This window comes from Macrobrachium rosenbergii, chromosome 5 (assembly GCF_040412425.1).
Source record: "Macrobrachium rosenbergii isolate ZJJX-2024 chromosome 5, ASM4041242v1, whole genome shotgun sequence".
Classification (NCBI taxonomy): domain Eukaryota; kingdom Metazoa; phylum Arthropoda; class Malacostraca; order Decapoda; family Palaemonidae; genus Macrobrachium; species Macrobrachium rosenbergii.
The window spans coordinates 14,232,828-14,251,524 of NC_089745.1; the positions used below are offsets into that span (position 1 = coordinate 14,232,828).

Here is an 18,697-nt window from a genome sequence, read left to right on the forward strand (position 1 = left end):
AACAACGTTGCGGTCTGAATTAAATTCAATTTCATACATTTACAAGAATAAATATAAATAAAGAGACAGACATTCAAATAAAATACAGTGAGTATCATCCGACCCAGAAAGTGCTCTCCATAGAGGAAGTGTAACAAGGGGACCCTCGCAAACCAAATGAAAAAGGAGAAATTCCTTTTACTTCTCTCCGATGCCATTTCTCGTAGTCTTTCCTTATTTCTATCAACTGTTCTTGGAATGGAATGGAATATAGAATTTAGGCCAAAGGCCAAGCGCTGGGACCTATGAGGTCATTCTGCGCTGAAACGGAAATTGAGAGTAGGCAGGTTTGAAAGGTGTAACGAGAGGAAAACCTCGCAGTTGCACAATGGAACAGTTATTAGGAGAGGATGGATAGCAAGATGGAAGAAAGAGAATATGAATGGAGGTACAGTAAAAGGATTAAAGGGGTTGCAGCTGGGGGCCGAAGGCACGCTGCAAAGGACCTTCTATAGGCTGCCTTGTAGAGCATAGAATTTCAAATGCTAATCAGCCCCTTTGGGCCCAAGCTGAGTTACTTTCTGTCTTTAATTTCCTACTGCAACAAACCTTGCAATTGTTCTCGAATTTTCAAATATTCTCACTTTCATCTTATATTAGTTGACAACACGAATTGTATTAATATTAGCGAAAGTTATCAACTATAAACATAATTAAAACTTCAAATTATTTATTCAAACCACCCATATCTTCAAATGACTGTAAATTTAGTGGATTTCATAACTTCAGGCGAATGTTCAATTCCAATTTATTTTTAAGCTTTCATTATTATGAACAGGTTGCTAAGACTGGTGTGCTCGTCCCTAAAACAGGGTTTAATCTAAAAAGAAGTGACAGACCTATATACCCGCTTATGGGATGCACTGGAATTGGAATATAAAATTTAGGTCAACGGCCAAGCGCAGGGACCTATGAGGTCATTCAGCGCTGAAAAGGAAATCGAGAATAAAGAAGGTTTTAAACGTGTAACAGGAGGAAAACCTCGCATTTGCACTCTGAAAAGTAACACGGAAGCAAAATGACATGAACAGAGGTACAGTAAAGGAAGGAAATGGGTTGCAGCTATGAGCCAATGGGACACTGCGAAGAAACTTACGTAATGACTACAGTGCCCCGCGTGAGGTTCACTGACGGCACTACCCCAATACGGGGCTTATGGAAAAACGTAAGCATGAAGGGAATTCCAAAAATAGGCGGAAGAGGAACAGATACTGCCACTCAAAGAGATATAGGGCCTTGTACTTTCCCAGGCAGTAGATTCCGTTTCTCTGGTTACATAATATCTCTATCCCATTCTGCCCACAACTGCCATGAGTTTATAATCATACTCAAACCAGCCAGTATTTCAGATGTAATATCAGGTGAGGGGTTAACGACCTTTGGTGGTCTGACGCAATTTATAACTGACAAAGGAAATTTCTTGGTAAAAATGGAAGGTAAATATTCCACAGGTGAAAGATAAACAAGATATCTGGAGGAAACATCATACAAAAAGCAAGATACACTTCTACAGAAGCAGGTGTGTGCAGATACATATATGTATATGTATGCTGTAAATATACACAAACACATGCATATGGCAGTATGATGTAAGAGCATGAATACACGCATCATGAATGATTCGGAGTATTTACCTTTTCACTTGCCCGAACACCGACACACGGGATAAAATTGAACTGATAATTACGACGGTATTACGTTTCAAACAAAGCAATTACTGTCAGATTCACAGCAAGGGAACAACGCAACTAATCGCGTTTTTAACAAATTTTGACAGTGAATTATCACTGTGCCAAAACATTTTTTTAAAAATGTTACGGCATGAATTTACTCATCTGCTGTTTGTGATTAAAAGTTTGCCACGAGATTTTACAACTCTTACTAGTAATGAATGGAGTATGCCTGAGAGCATGGTTAAACGAACCTTCTTTGTAAAATACCAAGAGTTGTCGAGACTAGCTTGCAAGTAATTAATAAGTGTGCACTTTCCTGTTACGGTCTTACATAAACAATAGAAGATTCTATCTTCAGTTCTGAATTCCAAATAAAACGTACCCTTATCTGCAAATAAAAATTGGATTCTAATACAAATTCGCGTATTTCATTACTGTCTTGACTTTTAGGCTTGCTTGTAACCCACTACCCCTGTACAAGAGGGCCGCATTGCGTGTTTCACGGTTTTTTTTTTTTTTCAACTCCTGAGTTAACCCTACACTCAAACCATACCCTTTTATAAGTGGTTGAGATGTGTGTATGACCTACAAGTATCTATGTATGTAAGTATGTATGTATGTATGTATGTATGTATGTATGTATGTTTACAGAGAGCGCTACACAGACAAAGCTTAGGAATAACCGAAAGGCTACAAGTACAACTCTCCCGATTTACAAGAATTTCGTGACTGAAACAGTTACACACTAAATTTCTCATGGGTAAGGTAAATCTAAAAAATCATAGAAAGGGGTGAGCTAGTGCCGATTTGTGAAATGAAACTTAAATGAAAGGGAACCGAAGATAATAATATTACTTGATGGGCTTTTGAGTATGGGAATAAATAAACAACGTCCGCTCCTTTTTCAAGTTATACAATAGTCCCATAACTTTTCATAAGTAAAAAATGTAATCTCTTTGATGAATTCATCAATTATGTAAAGTATGCAATTAAAGTATTAGCTAGCAGGATGGGGGTGTTGTTGGCACCACCTTGATGCCAATCAATGCTTCTAGTTACGAAAACATTCAAAATGTCGAGCTATAACATTTCACGCCAAGCAACAAAAAGTCACTTCGATAAACACACTTAGAAACATCAACAAGCTTCGATACTCCCACTCCACGTTAGAATCGGGGTAATGGGAAGGTATTGGCACTCCTGAGGCGCCATCTACCAAGGTGGAAATACTTCGCTGCCTACCATCTATGTGATTAATGTTTACGACAATGGCCCCCAGTTCCCGAATGGTAACAGATTCGGGAAAGGTCATTTCCACCCAAACGAGGAAATAGTCATAGAAAAGATTTAAATTATCTGTAATTCAGAGTCTGTACTACCCATTCAAACCAGCCTTACCGGGTGACTGCCATCATACACAAAGGGTCTAGTGGCTCGCAGGACCTTATATCCTTAGGATAAGGGTCCCGTGGGAGAAGGATCCTTAACAGTGCCTTAGGTATGAGTATTAATTTTTACTCAATAATAATAATAATAATAATAATATAATAATAATAATAATAGTAATAATAGTAATAATAATAATCTGATGACTGCTATACGGCTTGAAAAGAATTCCTCAGTACGATAACATAAAATACAAATAAAACAAGCATCCTTAAGCAGTTACAAAATCACTACACGAACAAACAAACACAACGAAATGGCCATTAGACTGGCGTAAAAGGCCATACTTCGATTCCCTTTTGGACCATACCCATTATATGACTGCTGGTAGGTCTCAGCTACGGTAAAGGGTTTGAATCTACCAGCCTCATCCAATCTCTATATATATATATATATATATATATATATATATATATATATATATATATATATATATATATATATATATATAATCATATTAACAAGTGATACTCCAGTGGTGATGTATTTTGTATACGTATGTGTGTATATGTGTATATATATATATATATATATATATATATATATATATATATATATATATACCTACTACATATTTTAAAATTTAAACAATTTAAAAATTTCTCTTTAAATTAAAGGATAAAGTTTATACAGCTGATTGATTGATATCAATGATATGCCCATAATTCTCCTTTATAAAACTTGACTCGATGATGTTCCAGTAGTGATGTGATATATATATATGCATATATATATATAATATATATATATATATATATATATGTTATACATATATATTTTATATATATATATATATATATATATATATATATATATATATATATTCACCTGTACACCTTTGGCTTTTTATATTTCTGCTTCCTCTTCTCCTCACTCTCTCTCCCAACCCTTTGATGCGATGGACCACTTGGTAAATAATTATCCGCTAAGGTCAACAAACGGTACTTTGCTCGAGAGAGAGAGAGAGAGAGAGAGAGAGAGAGAGAGAGAGAGAGAGAGAGAGAGAGAGAGAGAGAGCATCAGGTCGTAAAATCCACTCTCAAAAAAATCTCGAGTTTGTAAGCCATTAAACAAAGTCATTAGGAGCCAACAAGTATCAAGCATTTTTCTCTTTATATATTTTTTTCAGATCTTTGATACTTAAAGAGTTCTCGGAAGTCAAGCAACTCCTACACTTGCAATCAAGGAGCTCTCTCTCTCTCTCTCTCTCTCTCTCTCTCTCTCTCTCTCTCTCTCTCTCTCTCTCTCTCTCTCTCGCAATCTCGGAGGCTGTTGCATCGCAACTTCGTAACTTCCCCCCAACAACTAATTGCAAACTTCAGCGCAAAATCGAGGCGAGAGAGAGATTCGTTATCTTTGATATGGACAGCATCTTCACCTCGTGATGATGCTGTAACAAACATTTCTCGTTATTATTATTATTATTATTATTATTATTATTATTATTATTATTATTATTATTATTATTATTATTATTATTATTATATGGATAGTAGACCCTCTTTCAAACATGTGTTAAATGTTATTGCTGCATCAGCTGAATTCAGTTACTAGCAGAATGCAGTAACCTGAAAAATCAATTAGAAAAATAGAGAAAACTCTATATAAACTGAATGCAGCAATAACATTCATGACTACATATTATTATTATTATTAGATATTATTAGATATATATATATATATATATATATATATATATATATATATATATATATATATATATATATATATATATATATATATATATATATATACATATACTGTTTATATGGGTCTGTAAATATACTTACGGTGGAAAATGTATAATAAAAAGTAAGAAAGAAGTTCATCACTTTTATAAAAGTGATGAACTAATTAAATGATGCATGGTATTATAAACTCCATGGGAAAATATAATACAAAGAAACTAAGCAATGAAATGCTGGAAAACATCAATGTAATCTACTGTAAATGTGTACAAAGTATTCATAGTTTTATCGTTAATTATTTATCTTTTTATTCACGTGTCTCTCACACACACCATAGCAATTAAAAAAATTACCACCACTCTGTCAATGCCAACAATGAGACTCCTTGCTGAAGAGGAATTAAACTAGCATATAGCAAGAATTTTCTCATTTATAACTGGGGACATTTCAGCCATTCTGATATCCTAGTGAACTAATTCAAACTTCAAATGATCTACGGACCACAATAATGTACGATAACGAATTTTCCTTTTTATATAACCGTGGACTTTTGATATATTTTATCAAAAGTGCAAATCCAAACCTGAAGCAGTCATGACATCTACTCTGAGCCGTTGAATACGAACCATACCCAAATCACCACTGACAAGCTAAACCTCATAAATATTTCAAGGTGGCTACAGACCTTAAACACTATCACTGAATGGAATGTGATTTCTGCCACCTTCGTACTCTAGAAATTGTCAGAGATTCTCTTTGTTCCCAGTACACCTACCTCACATACATCAAGTCAACTTAATCTGTATCTTGACAAGCTTCGCTATCAAAAAATTCCCCCTTTCCCAAAGCCTCTAATTAAGAAAGTGTCCCTTTCCAAAAACTTAAAAAAAACTAAAACATGATTTCACTAAACATTAGGACATTCCAAAAGCTCATTTTACGAAGAGGTAACTTTGCACTAAAAGCTCACTTTTCCCAGAAATACCACTCCCAAAATCTCCATTTTCTACTTCTAACTTCACAAAGAAGCGATTCGGGTCCACTTACCTTAGAAGAACTCCCAGAACGCCGTCTGTTTAAACATCACTGACGGGGAGACTCAGGGGCAACGTAACACCTACAGGAAAAAACAGAGATGAAGTACTTAAGATGTCTGGGTTTCCACCGTCATTTTCATATGCAATTTCTAAAACTCTGTTTCTTTCCTCACATAAGGGGTACTCTGTTCATTTCTTAATCCTTATTCATTGCTTTTGTCTGTAATTTTCATTCTTTTTTATATATTTCTCTCTGTTCATACACAAGCAACTACGTATGTACACGAAAGTAAAAAAAGAAAGATAAAGAAGGTAAAAGATGTGCACCATGAAAGAACGCTAACATTTAACGAATTTATACAAGTTGCTGAGCCTTGATATTCTCAGATTTTTCAAGCCTTCTGAAAAGCATCAAAGCAATTTGACGATAACGTAATAACAAAGAAGATAAACTATATGAAAACATTCCTTAAATTATTGCAGACAACGAAATACAAAAGAAGATAAACTAAATGAACACCTTCCTTAAATTATTTCAGACAACGAAATAAAAACGATAAACTGATTAACCACTTTCCTTAAATTATTGCAGACAATGAAATTAGAAAAAAATAAGATAAACTAACCGAACACCTTTACACAAATGCAATCAATACCAGTAAAAACAGGAAAAACATCGTGTAATCAAGGCCACCAAAAATATATCTATCGTTCGGTGGTATCGGTATACTGTAATGCTGTATGAGCCGCGGCCCATGAAATTTTAACCACAGCCCGGTGGTGGCCTGTCGTATATCGTTGCCAGAAGCACGATTATGGCTAACGTTACCGTTAAATAAAATAAAAACTACGGTGGATAGAGGGCTGCAATTTGGTATGTTTGATGATTGGAGGGTGGGTGATCAAGACACCAATTTGCAGCCCTCTAGCCTCAGTAGTTTTTAAGATCTGAGGGAAGACAGAAAAGTGCGGACAAAAAAAAGTACTGACGGACAGATAAAGCCGGCATAATAGTTTTCAGAAATATAAAATCTAGCACAGGTAAAGATAATAAATACACATAAAAGTACACTAAAATCTAAGGAATTATAAAAATTCTTCATCTTCAACATTCATACACTGGCTCTCCTTCCAGCCACTTACCTTGAAACACCTACAGAAAATTCGATAAAATCGAAGCAAAAATGACGAACGAACGGAAAAAAATTGACACTAAAAGACCTTCCACTAAGAGCGTGGACAAAAGGGTTTTAAAAATGGGGAGAGCTTCTAAAAATCCTCTTAGAGAACTCTATGGAAAAATACGAAGGAAAAATATCGAACGCTACAAATGGACTAGAAATCTTTGAAAAACAAACAGGGAAATAAGAAAAAAAATGGAAGCGCTCTAAAAGGAAGTTATGAAAAAAAAAAAAAAGGAATCTTCGACCCTTTCCAGTTTTTGAGAGGTTAAGTCAAAGGTACAGGAGTAAAAAAAACATTTTATATATATATATATATATATATATATATATATATATATACATATATATACACTATAGAGTATATATATACTGTATATATACTACATACATACATACAGTATGTACACCATTCACTGATCGCTGGATATACAAGGCTTCTATATATATATATATATATATATATATATATATATATATATATATATATATATATATATATATATATATATATATATATATAGTATATATATATATATTATATATATACTAGTATATATACTGTATACATATATACATACATACAGTATATACACCATTCACGGACTACTGGATATACAAGGTTTCCTAAGAAGAATATAATTGAAAAAGATAAAATCGCGAGGAAAAATTACCTGAGTCATGTATCAAGAGAGGAAATGGATACATGGATAAGAAAGTTATTGGTTGTTATGATGAGATGAGAATGGTTAGAGGTATATCCGAACGTGATCTGATTAAAGCAGTAAATATATCATATAAAAGTTCAAATTGAAGACGAAGGGATAAAACCGTGGCTGGAAATGTAATTAAGGTAGTTTGGAAAGAATCCAGGTAAAGTTTGAAAAGAATAAAATTAAAAGGGCATAAGAAGGGATTGAAAAAAATGGCTGTAAACGTAATTAGGATAGACTGAAAAGAATCCAACTAAAGAGTTTAAAAAAAATAACATTAAAAAGAGTAAAAGGAGGAGATGGATGAAAAATAGGCTGGGGTTGAAAACACGGAGGTCAAAGGAGCATCAAGCAGTATGTTGTTTTTAAAGTTTGTGTCATAAATTCGGCAGGAAATGTTTGTGGATACAACAGGGAGATAGAAAAATAAAAATATTAAGTGGTAGGTTCAAGAAAATAAGAGATTGAGGTCCAAGTGCCTCACAAAGTGGGAAAATCTTGTAAAGGTATACAAAAAGAAAGTTGAAAGAAAAGGACAACTTAATAAAATAAAGTGCGATTGTAAGCAAGAGATTTGGAGAGATAAAGACATTCCAAGTAATGCAGAGAGAATGGTTGAGCTAATGGGTATCAGAATGGTTGAGCTAATGGGTATCAGAATAGCTGAGCTAATGGGTATCAGAATAGCTGAGCCAATGGGTATCAGAATAGTTGAGCTAATGGGTACCAGAATAGTTGAGCTAATGGGTATCAGAATAGTTGAGCTAATGGGTATCAGAACAGAAGGTGAAAACTAAAACGAGTAAAAAATCCGCCGATATGTCTTCGACACAATCGAGTTTTCTGTACAGCCGCTACAGCGTACAATCAAGGTCACCGAAAATATTTCGATCTTTCGGTGGTCTCGCTATAATGCTGTATGAGCTACGGCCCCTGAAACTTTGACCACGGCCCGGTGGTGGCCTGGCCTATATCGTTGCTAGAAGCACGATTATGGCTAATTTTAACCTTAAATTAAATAAAATTTGCTCAGGTTGGAGGGCTGCAATTTGGTATGTTTGATAACTGGAGGGTGGATGATCAACATACCAATTTGCAGCCCTCTAGCCTCCTCAGTAGTTTTTAAGGTCCGAGGGCAGACAGAAAAAGTGCGGACAGAAAAAAGTGCGGACGGACAGACAAAGCCGGCACAATAGTTTTCTTTCACAGAAAACTAAAAAGTTATCAAAAGCAAAAGAAAGACTAGGTAGGTAGAGTGCTTACCTTGAAATATTCCTGTAAAGGCAGGCAAGAAAGTTCTAAAAGATCAAAGTAACAGGTTCAAAAGGTCCTGATTTGAGAACCCAAGTAAAATCTAAGCGTATTCAGTTCTGGCTTATCAAAGAAAAAAAGAAACAATTAATCAGCAAATTCCAGACAAGAAGGAAACAAAAATAAACAGCGCAAGAATTCCCGATTACAACAAGAAACAATGAATACAATACGAAGTCATGTCTAAAGAAGAAAAAATAAAGAGGTCCAAATACAAGAAATGACATATAAAGAAGTTCTGACTACACCATTACAAAAACTAAATCGGAGAAACAGGTCCCAAGAAAAATACTAGGATTTGCAATCCTAAATATCCTGACTAAAATGTGATATCATGCAAAGCACTGCTGAAAGTCCCAACGAAATAAAATCAGGACAAAAAAAGAGCAAAACTTCCTGACTAAAAGATAAACGTAAATGAAAGGCAGGAATTTGCAAAATGAACCGGAAAAGAATCGAAATCCTGTCAATAATTCCGATGTTCGCCATTAGCATCACCCAATTATGTATGCACCCTTCTCCAAAAGGGTCCGATTCAAGGTAAACAGAATTCGTTAACGATATACAATTCCGGAGCTAAAGGATGGAATATATATATATATATATATATATATATATATATATATATATATATATATATATATATATATATATATATATATATAAATACGTACATGTGTCAAAGTAAATATAAAAATGTATATATATATACATATAAATATCTATCTATAAATATATATATATATATACATATATATATATATATATATATATATATATATATATATATATATATATATATATATATATATATATATATATATATATATATAGAGAGAGAGAGAGAGAGAGAGAGAGAGAGAGAGAGCCATATACATATATACAATATATATATATATATATATATATATATATATATATATATATATATATATATATATATATATATATATTCATATAAAGAATGACGGATTACAAATTGCTACTCAAAGCTTACGTATATAATATACATGCATAGTCTATATTCATATATCCAAAAACACTTTTCTAGTATGAAAGATATGCATATATGTGCAGCAAGCAATACGATACCTATGCATGAAGATGCGTAAGGAGTGACTACTAATGGCTTGGCAGTTTAGAATACAAGTGTCTGCATGCATAAAATATCTACATACCAGCATACATCCCCCGCTTTTGGAGGATACATATACAAGAACGGCGCGTGTTTACATACATAAACAAGGATACACATACACTTTTAATCATGGCTTGTTCTATTACTGGTAGGCTCTGATTAAAAGCAATTTAATCCGGCAATGAAGGGATAAACCAAATTACTATTCAGTGTTCCAACTTTACCCAATTGTCTTCACTCAATAAACGTTCCAGCCGTTAGCAAATTAAAAGAAGGAAAAGACGCAAGTGTTTCAATATGTGGGAAATGGGAAAATCTATTTACTGTGTTTCTAAATTAGAAAATACTTTAGAGACTTGAGAGAGAAAAACATGATGGATATGAATTTTATTTTTTGGATTCAACGAAAGTACTTAAATAACTTGATGAACAATTTTGTGCAAGACAGAAAGCATGTAAGGAAAATACGAAAGAAGGATGGAAATTATTATAATTTAACACTCATACATATGTGTATGTACGTAAGTATACATATATAAACTGTAACGAAATTTTTCACTTGGCTTTTTATATCTACAAATATCTATATATATATATATATATATATATATATATATATATATATATATATATATATATATATATATATATATATATATATATATATAAATTCATAATATATAGGTGTTACACATACATATATATACAATATATATATATATATATATATATATATATATATATATATATATATATATATATATATATATGGCTAAGAAGCAATAAATGCTAAACCACCTTGCTACAATAGTGATGGCTAGGTCCGTTCCAGCCTCTATTATATCTGGACTCGTACTTAGCCTCGGCAATGACCCACCTCCGCCATGATATATATATATCTGCTACAAAATGTCGTTTTAATATCAAATTCACGCTACCTCGAGAGTATTCCGATGGAGAATTATGTGTGAACCACTGGGACGCGAACCCTTGACATGGACCATTCAACGACTCCAGTAATATATATATATATATATATATATATATACGTTTAGCTCTTATTATGAAATTTTTTTATCACACCGTGATTTATATATATATATATATATATATATATATATATATATATATGTGTGTGTGTTTTTGTGTGTGTGTGTGTGTGTGTGTTTGGAACACGCGTAAATTTTTTTAAGCATGCACGTTAACATGTACAAGCTCAAATAGAACTATATCCTTTTTGTTCAAAACGCAAAGATTTAGGTTACCCTCGCCTAATCTATCGTAAAGTTATGTCCCTATAAGTCACTCCGTTATTTACATAACCTCTACCTTAATATGAGGAACTTTTCCCTCATCCAAACGTACCATACAAACTATGGCCAGACACTCAATCATATTTTCACTACCATACAACAGCATTTCACTCCTAATTGACAGTGCCTTAACTTTTCTATTAAGCCTTTGTTTGATCTAATTGTTGCCTCAACAGCAAATTCCTTAAGCAGTCTAAAATTTATGCTAACTCCTTCCACTATCACATCATTCAGCTCTGCGTTTTTTTCTACACCCTAATTTCGATATATTCAATTCATCAACACCGAACCGCATTCTTTTGAGACAGCATCTCTCACTTTCAGCTTTTAACTAATTGTCGATTTCCTCAATAATCATTCTCTCTGGACTTAATTTCCTATTGCAAAAACAAAATTTCTCGTTTAAAGATTTGCTCAGTTACCCTAAAATCTAAATCACACTCCACCCTTGTGCTATTACTTTGTTCTTGACTACCTCACTAATTCTCTCGTCCTGCAGCTGCACTTATAACAGTCTCCGTAATATTTCTGACAAGGTTGGGAGTATTTGGTAATCAAGAAAAATCAGAAATCAGCACTACATTCACTGGCTGGCCAAAATTTAAGGAATTTATATTGGTCATAAAGAGATGAAAGAATATAAGAGTACTACAAATAGTACATTGCAAGTAAAGTATGTCATCACACAGTTGGTGACGGGAATTTGTGTTAAATTTTTCACAAGGGTTTCAAATTATCTTGTAGAATACGGGGCAAATTCTACAAATTTATTTCAAGGCACCACTAAATCCTGACTTGTATATACCTCCGTCTTGCTAAGAAATATTATACACTTGTGCAAGTGCGTGTAAATACAGCAACTACAAAAATATATGTTTACTATGTAAGCGTTCAAGAAATGCACAAACTTTGCATGTTTCTGGAAAACTATTATCGAAATCTCTATGGAATCAAACTGTGACAATCCAACTCTGAGAACCACAGGATTTAAACGAATATTTCGAGAAACACTTCTTATTTCAAAGCCAGCCGAGAGAATCCCTCTAAAAGCTTTTAACAAGCATAGCGGGTTTGGGAGTTCATGCCGAAGAACACAAAGAGCCGTTACAAAGCCAAAATCCCTAACTACTACTGCTAAGGGAATGTGAAGGGGAGAAGACAGCCATTCTCCTCAAAGCCTTAAACTCTTCTTCCCCTCTCTTCAGCGCTTGAAAATTGCTCCAAAAGTGCTCCGATATGTCCGAATCAGTGAAGATTTATCGGCCGTTGATTCAGATCAAAGAAGTCCATCCAAGAAGCCCTTGTGAAGTTGGGATAGCAAAGAGCGAGAGAGAAAGGGACGACATTTTTGCGGCGACATTCGAAGTAAGAAAAAAAAAAGAGCGGATAAAAACCTTCCTCAGGAGGTTTCTATTACATTTTGTACCTCAGGTGTCTCTGACAGACTCCTCTCTTATTGAGAAATATTTTTGGCATTAGTTTTTAGGGATATATATATAACATATATACATATACATATATATAAATATATATATATATATATATATATATATATATATATATATATATATATATATATATATATATATATATATATATATATATATGTAATTCTAATAGCCACAATGCCCTCTTAACTTCGCTAATTCTTCGCTTTTTGGATATGCTTGTAACTACAAGCCGATAGATCCAAAGGGAAGAAATTGAAGAGCCTGTGGCTATTAGAATTACATGTGTGTCTGGTAAAAGTGACCAGTAGATTCTGCATATATATATATATATATATATATATATATATACATATACATATATATATATATATATATATATATATATATATATATATATATATATATATATATATATATATATTATTATATTCTTGTTAAATACTGTTGGCATAAAAATTAAAAATTTAAAAATATTTACTGGAATATACTATTTGACATGTCATGTTTAACATTTCTTGTGGTTGTATTATTTTATCAATAGCTTAAAATTCCGACTTTCCACAGAAATCTGGGTCACTTCAGTGCATAAATGAATTACGAAATCAGATGCAATTTGGGAGAAATTTTGCTTCCTAATTCTGTCTTGGATTCAACAAATTTTACCAGAGGCAAGTAGCTAATTCCTTATTTTCTTTTCACGGTTTAATTCAGTTTCACAAAGTAACTCAAGCTGATATAACTGGCTTTGCAAACGACTTACAGCTTACAAAAGCAGCTCATCGGGAAAAAAGGTAAACATACATATAAAACAGTGCAACAGCCATTTCAAAACGTTTTCAAATAAAAATATAAAACATAACAATGCCTAAATGTATACAAAATCAATGGAGTGAAAGCACCCCCAGTAATCAGAAATTTAAACATTAAATTTATAAAAACCTTTTATAATTCTACAGTAATCAGAAATTTAAAAATTATATTTATAAAAACCTTTTATAATTCTACAGAAGTATCCGTAAGCCTTTCTAATTATAAATACGCATACTCTAATCCCATCTATGCATCGTCCTTAGACTTAAGACTTTTCGTTAAGGATAACCCTCCTGTACAACTAAGCAAGCTTCCATTTACCTAAATTTTATTATTCATAGGACGATTTACAAAGGTTAACCAGCAATTATGCAGGCCTCCTGAAACCACTGTGGTCCTAAAAGCTCCTTCAGTCCTCAGCTTATAAAAATTGGATCAAAGGCAAGAGAACAAGTAGTTGAAGACCTGCTTCTTCAGGGGGAAGACTGGAGGAGAGAGAGAGAGAGAGAGAGAGAGAGAGAGAGAGAGAGAGAGAGAGAGAGAGAGAGAGAGAGAGAGAGTGCTTGCCTTTGAAGCTAACCACATCCACTTATTTGAAGAGGGCCACAGTTTGCTTTATTCATGACAGTGTAAGGTCATCTGCCCATTTCTCAGAGTTGCTCAAAGGGCGTATCCCACTTTAATGGCTGCTGTGCCCCTGGTATTTTACTGCACTAAAGCGTCGTTTTTAGTTTTCTTCGGTATCATTATCATTTAGGGATAAAGACTGGAATATAAAATTTAGGTCAAAGCGCTAAGACCTATGAGGTCATTCAACGCTGAAAGGGAAATTAGGAGTAAAAATGTTTTAAAATTGCAATAGGAAGAACACCTCCCAGTTGCCCTATCAAACAATTGTTAGGAGAGGGTGGAAAGTAAGATGGAAAAGAGAGAATATGAATGGAGGTACTGTAAAAAAGGAATGAAAGGGGTTGCAGCTAGGGGTCAAAAGGATACTGCAAAGAACCTTGAGTAATGTCTACAGTGCACCATGTGAGATGTGCTGACGGCACTAACCACCTCCCCCCGCCCCCCACGGACCATTATCCTTTAGGAAATATAACAGACACGTATCCCACGGTTTCTTGATTATATAACACCAAATTCTTACGACACTCGACCTTATTTCAAGGTCAAGAAAATAGCAAAAATTAACCAAATAACTGGCTAATATTAATTCGTTCGCCGACAAATTTCCTACTAAATGTAACCTAAGTTTTATGTTACCTCCTCTGAAATGGCAATGATGTAACAAGTTCAAACTGTAATATCCTTTCTTTCCATAGAAAGCGTCAAACCGGAAGCGACCCTACTACGCAATGATGCTGACCCTTTTCTGAGCTGAAAATATTAAAAGTAATTAGTTTGAAACGATTCTAACGGAAGTGCACGCAGCTGTAAAAAGTGACATGTACTTTAGATGATTTAAGACGATTTTCTACTGGATTTTCACTTATTTCAAATTCTTGTCCTTTAAGTTATAAACTTAAAGACAATCAATAGCTTCTTTACCATGGTGAAGTTTCTTAATTTTCACGAAAAGTTAGGCATATTATTAATCAAAAGTATTTAATATCATGGTTCTATGAAATTTAGGCCGTCAAGCCAGGCACTGGGGTACTTTCAGCCAATCAACGCTGAAGACAATGAAGAGAGTAAGTCGAAGGGGTCGGACAATGAAGATAGGAAGTCGAAGGGGTCGGACAATGAAGATAGGAAGTCGAAGGGGTCGGACAATAAGATAAAAGAGATTCAGAAAATGAAGGAGATGGTGTACATTGATCTGAAGATAAAAATGGGTAAAAAAAAAAACCACAGCTACACTAAGAGGTAATAGTTTGAGAGGTTGGACACCAAGACTGAAAAAGGAAGAGGAGTGAAAGGCTAAAAAGTGGTGCAGCCACAGGCCGCAGGGACGCTGCAAATACCCTATGAAAATGCCTACAGTGCACCACATGAAATGCACTGACAGCACTACTCCCCTATGGGGGTATTCAAAAGTACCTACTTTCATACTGCACGAGCATCGAAAAAACGAAAACCCGAGTGAATAAAAAATAAAAACAAAGTTATGAGATAGACTTAAGCGCAAATCGATACAAATAAATTTTCTCTAAGTAACATGGGACCGAATAAACATCTGATTCGATATTAATATACATAGATGTGTTACTGTTGTATGTATGTTGCCACGCTTTTGCATGAGGCCTTACAGTTACATATTCCTGTCTGTTACTTTGGTTTTTATTAAAGGTTTACAGAAGGAAAGAGAGGAAGAATATAGATATAACTCTCTTCAACTGACTTTACCTTCCTATATCAAGGCTGCACATCTATCCATTTAAAAAACCATGTTCACTACAGTATATCAGGTTACATTTGTGGTTAACTGACTTTGCCTAGCTTAAACTTCACAGATAACCTAAAACCAAGTTCATTAGAAGTATATTATGAACGACATACTGACAAAAGAGATAGGAAAGGAAGATGGATAGAGATGAGACAAGTAGCAGAATGTTAAAAAAAATAAGCAACTAACGTTAACATAGAAATTTAAAAACTGACAAGTTAAGCAAACTGCTGCCCTTCTGAAAGCAAAAATTTAACAAAACTGCCAATACACCTGTCGAAATAAACGGCTAAAACCTATAATAAATCTCAAAACCACAACTCAAGTTAGAGCGGTATTAAGGTACACGTATCGTGCTAGCGGGCACAACAAAATTACAGACCCACAAAATTATTTACGATGTGCCATCTACAGTTATTTATCTGCTATAATCTCATCACCTTGTTGTATACTACTTAATTTATCTAATGCCTACTAAGTAACCAGCAATATTTACACTACATTTAAGAATCTCTTACTCACGATGAAACTAACAAATTGTCAAATTATACCTGCACCAATATATATGAACCTCTACCTACCTGGAAGAGAGAGCTGGTCAACTGAAAGTTAATGAGGTAGGGCACCTTGGCTCTTCAGGTCAGATACTGGAGAACCTTTGCTGACTTTCACACACACTCTCCAAAAGGTGCAATTCCATTGGGAAAGATAAACAATAGCCAGCGTCTTCCTGCAAACAAGAAGAAACAATTAACATAACTTTCCCCTCTTCTAAGTAGAGGAAACAGATTATTACTATTAATATTCAGAAGATATGTCCTATTCATATGGACCAAGCCTGCAGGGCCATTGACTTGAAATTCAACCTTAAAAAGAATATCGTGTTCATCTGACAGAAGTTACAAAAGATCATATGAAATACAGAAAGAAGAGATCATATTAGAAAAGAAAAAAAGGACAAATAAATAAACCAATAAATAAAATAAATAATCTATTAACACACAGGGCGAATTGTTTTAGGGTAGCAATTCATTGCATTTTCGCTTGAACTTTTGAGAATGTTCATATAATCTACAAAACCTACGAATATCGTAACCAACAAAATTTGATTTCCATCCAACCAAAGGTTAAATAAATTAACTCTTAACTAGCTTCTACATTTGCACGGGTTACATTTGTAAAACCATTAATTTGTAGGCTATGAGATCCTTCAAAGCATCACTGAAAGGATTTAAATATATGTCAACAAAGTGAAATTTTTCAAGAGTGAAAATCATGGGATGCTGACAGGGACGAAGTGGGCTGAAGAATGAACTGCTGTGCTCCCAAGTCAATCCCATGGTAAGGTACTGTAATACCTATAGGAAAGCAATGGAATATGGAATTTAGGCCAAAGGCCAAGCACTGGGACCTATGAGGTCATTCAGCGCTGAAAAGGAAATTGAGAGTAGGTAGGTTTGAAAGGTGTAACAGGAAGAAAACCTCGCAGTTGCATTATGAAACAGCTGTTAGGAGAGGGTGGATAGCGAGATGGAAGAAAGAGAATATGGATGGAGGTACAGTAAAAGGAATGAAAGGAGTTGCAGTTAGGGGCCCAAGGCAGGCTGCAAAGAACCTTCTATAGGCTGCCTTGTAGAGCATCGCATAAATGCTAAACCGTCCTTTTGGGCCCAAGCTGAGTTACTTTTTGTGTCTTTAATTTCCTGGTGCAACAAGTCTTATATTTTGTTTTTAACCTTCCTTGACCTTATTCTTGCCTCAGTTTTGGCCTCCACTTGCGAACAGATATTTCAGACCAGTCTTATTTTTTAACATGGCAATGCAGCTGAACCGTTCATTTGCGTAAGTCAAGTATACCTTAGTTTAACCAGACCACTGAGCTGATTAACAGCTCTCCTAGGGCTGGCCCGAAGGATTAGATTTATTTTACGTGGCTAAGAACCAACTGGTTACCTAGCAACGGGACCTACAGCTTGTTGTGGAATCCAAACCACATTTTGAATAGAAATTAATTTCTATCACCAGAAATAAATTCCTCTAATTCTTCATTGGCCGGTCGGACAGTCGATCGCTGGGCCAACATCGTGCTAGCCGAGAGCTCTACCCACCCCTCCAATGAAGAACTGTTCATTTGCATAAAGGTTCCGTTTAGCTTGGTTACGTAACATCGGTATTGTCCCTCAGTCAATAAAGCTGTGCAGTTTGCAGCTGGTTCCCTATCTGAATAACATCCTGGAACCACTTGACCACGATTCATTCACGTTTACTTATGAACTGTAACAACATTATCTGCCAAAGAAAGCATGCGTGAAATACTTGGGGCGCCAGACGTATACATCTAAGGAACTTATATTTCAATGACTGGCTAAGAAACTTTGACATGGAGCAAGATACTTTTCGATGTGGTATATATCGAGTTCCACTGGCTTTGACAAAGTAATTATGAAAATTCATGCTATAGCAAGAATATCAATAAAACTAGTATGTGAAGTTTTTCTTTTTTAATAT

At 34.4% G+C, this 18,697-nt stretch overlaps 1 long non-coding RNA gene across 3 annotated transcripts in view; it reads right to left on the bottom strand.

Annotated features, from left to right (window-relative positions):
- LOC136838522 (uncharacterized) overlaps nt 1–18,697 on the bottom strand; it is a 142,514-nt gene that overhangs the window by 111,730 nt on the left and 12,087 nt on the right. For all 3 annotated transcript variants that reach the window (XR_010853019.1, XR_010853020.1, XR_010853018.1), the window contains exons 2-3: nt 16,771–16,919; nt 5,894–5,963 (exon numbers count right to left, since the gene is read on the bottom strand). This is a non-coding gene — a long non-coding RNA (uncharacterized lncRNA). The remainder of the gene's footprint in view (nt 1–5,893; nt 5,964–16,770; nt 16,920–18,697) is intronic.